This window comes from Aplysia californica, unplaced genomic scaffold (genome assembly GCF_000002075.1).
Source record: "Aplysia californica isolate F4 #8 unplaced genomic scaffold, AplCal3.0 scaffold01106, whole genome shotgun sequence".
Lineage (NCBI taxonomy): Eukaryota > Metazoa > Mollusca > Gastropoda > Aplysiida > Aplysiidae > Aplysia > Aplysia californica.
In genome coordinates this window covers 62034-65415 of record NW_004798376.1, presented here as the reverse complement: position 1 = coordinate 65415, position 3382 = coordinate 62034, and positions in this window count along the sequence as shown.

Here is a 3382-nt window from a genome sequence, read left to right as displayed (position 1 = left end):
CCCAAACACAAAGACAAACACATAGACAGGGAAAGAGAGAGACACACAGACACACAAACACCCTCTCTCTCACACACACACACTCACACACACACACAACCACACACGCACATAATCGGACACACACACAAAGAGACACACATGCGCACATACACGCGCTTCAATACTATTATTTTAAGATATAAGATATACACATGGTGATTTAAAACAAAAACTGCAAAAGCTTTTCTAAGAACATTTTTCTCCCCACTGAAGCTTTTTGCTTTAATTTGAACACATCTTTTGAAATTCAAAAGAAATTTGGCCGATATTCATTTAAGGTACTTCCACTCTGTAGTTTTTGCTCTATTACACTCAAACTAACAACACATTCTCCTTCCAGTTTTCTTTATGTTGTCCATTAAAATTTAATGCAAAAGTCTAACAGGCTAGCAGAAGTTTGCAGATATTATTTTTCTCCAAAAAAAATTGATTGCTAAGACCATGGTTCAGTCTCATAAAGAACAGAGACCGTTTTGTTTTGAACATTGTCTCTCAACCTTCCCTCCATCCCAAACATATTGTAAGTTTCGCACAATGCACATGGGGAATGCTAAAGTGCCCCAAGGACTTCTTATATATATATATATATATATATATATATATATTATGAGTAGAGAAGTTCCCTCAATTTGAATCTACAGAAACTCAAAAAATTATCAAGATAAAACGAGGTCTGTAGCTCGAACACACACACACTAATTAAACCTCTATAAACACCACGAAAGTGCAGAATTCAGTAGCGAAGTCCCATTCCATTAGACTTTTGTCTGCATGTGACTGCCTGCCAGACAGACCAATTCTCAGCATTCTCAAGACAGATCTTAACCTTGTATTTTGAGAGGCTGGCAGGTATCAGAGTTGACAATGTGTCAGTGTTTCCTCAATCGTCGTGAAAAACGTGAAAATGTCCTGGATGAAATGTGATATAGCGACGAATCCCATTGTCACCTCCCTGTAGACTCTATATAAATGCTATCTACTGGGTACCTCACCCACCCTTACTGCCTCTGAAAGCCACTCCATGCCGAAAGTTGTACAATGTGAATTGCTGGAAGCTCTCCTGGCTTGGTGGATCGTTTCTTATTTTTGTTAGTTTAAGTAAAGAGAAGCACATCGACACAATAAAGGTCATTTGGTGTTGGGAAAAAGTAAGACACACAGACAGAGACACTAGAGGTAAAGTAAGGAAGTGGGACCTACCAGTGGCGCCCTCCAACCACCCGCTACCATTTCTTTCTCTGAAGATGCAAATGTTCATGTTGCGCCTGTCTGCACAGAGCGGAGTATCGGGGTGATTAACCCTATCCGTACGCCCTGGGGTCATTTTGTACCCCCGAGGTTGTATTCTTCACATTTTAGAATACTTCTAGAACGAAGATCTCTTTAAAACGTTCAGTATTTCTCAAAAAATCATTTGACAGACTGCTGTGCAAAGCGTACGGATTGGATTAAGGAGTAAATTTCCTCTTTGTAAAGTGGTGGCACAGAGGTCTCCTCGTTGTATGTATACGATAGTAAAACACGACGTACGGATAGGGTTAGAAAACCTTATGAAGTTCTGGGAAGTGAGAAGACACACTGAACGTGTTGATAGCCCTGTGGTTTTCCAGAAAAACATTGATCTAAGGGACACACAAAAAATTTAAACGTGTAGTTTCACAGTAGTCTCGAGCTTTGTAAGACCCATAATCGTGAGAATGCGGGTTCGGGGGTTCGTGCCTCACCTTGGTCCGACATTGTGCACTTTATATGAATTTCCTATTTTAGCTCTGTCTTTTCGAAGATAGACGTTAAACTCGGAATTCCCTCCTCTTAATTATTCTAATAGTGTTGATATTATGGGCGTAAAACCTATACAATGGCGTCGGTGGCCTAGTGGTTAGGCTCTCGGACTCGCAACCGTAAGGTTGTTGGTTCGAATCCCGTGAGGGGCCCGACGTTGTGTCCTTAGGAAAGGCACTTTACACGAATTTTTCTCACTTCACCCAGGTGGGAATGGGTACCTGGCTATAGACAGCGAAAGATCTTGTCAGCTTGTTAAGGGTTGAGCGCTTAATCAGCTGCTTGCACTGTATGCTTCTCGGGAAGCTGAGAATGTTTCGGAGTGTTCTTTGGTCTGCTGGGGTAATAATATAGTGAGAGCGCATAGAGCCTGCTGTTGAGCGGGGATATGCGCTATACAAATTAAATGCTATTTATTATTTATTATTATTATTATATCGTCTTCATAATAAGACACCGATACTTAGCCCACCAAGACCCGTGGTTCGTGTAGAATGGGGCTAATCCGCACGTTTCTGTCATCAGATCAATGGCGTGGCTGGCTGACCACTTTGGAGATCAGGAAATCAGCCACAGAAGTGAACACATTTGGGCCCAGCATTCTCCCGACTTGAGCCCTTTAGACTTTTTCATGCGGGGCTAACTGAAGAAAAGATTTTTTTTTCTAAACCAGCCTGAAAATGTTGAGATTCTGAAACAAACAATCGGTGATGAAGGGAAGAATATTCCTCGGAAATTGTATCTGGCCGACATTGAACATTTCACACGAGGGGCTAAAAATGTCTCTAGTCTAAAGATTATGCGCAGACCACTTCTTATGGGAATTCCAGAATATGTTAGTTGTTTAACTCTGTAACGGATGCAAAATATTATTCAAATATCACTGGTGTAGAAATCCGATGTTAAAGAGAAAAAGAGTAGAGCTAGCCTACGGTAGAAAACTGCATCTCCACTCGATGCTTAGCGGCAACAGAGGATGAAAAAGTAAGTAATATAAGTTAGAAGAAAAAGGAAAAACAGTGAAAATCAATCATGTCATATCTTTTCCTTACCATATTTTCCTGGTTGCATTTTCAGTCTACACATGTTGTTGGGTTTGTTGGGTTTTTTTTTTAGCAATTCACGTTTTGAAAATTATTTTTAATATGTATGAACTTCATGTCAAATAAATCACGTTTTTAAAAAAAAACTGTATTTAATTTGTTCCAATTGGCAACATTCTAGAACAATTTTTGTGCCAGATATTCAGAAAAAAAGTTTTTGTTCTTTTAATTTTCAACTAACCTGTAAAATAACGTTCGTCCAGAGAGAAAAAATTAGATCGTCTGGTTTTTGTTTTGGGGTTTGCTTGTTTTGATTTTTGTGTTTGGTTTTTCTTTGATGTTGATTTGTCAGTTTTGTAGCTGTTTGGGGTTTTTTGTTTTTCTTTTCGATGTTCCCTTTTTTGTTGTTGAAAAAATGGGGAGGGGCGACAAATGGAAAAGCCATCGTATTGTTCAAAGATGTTTAACTTAACATATCTCTTTGAGATGGATGTTGATAAAGATAGGATCAGGTC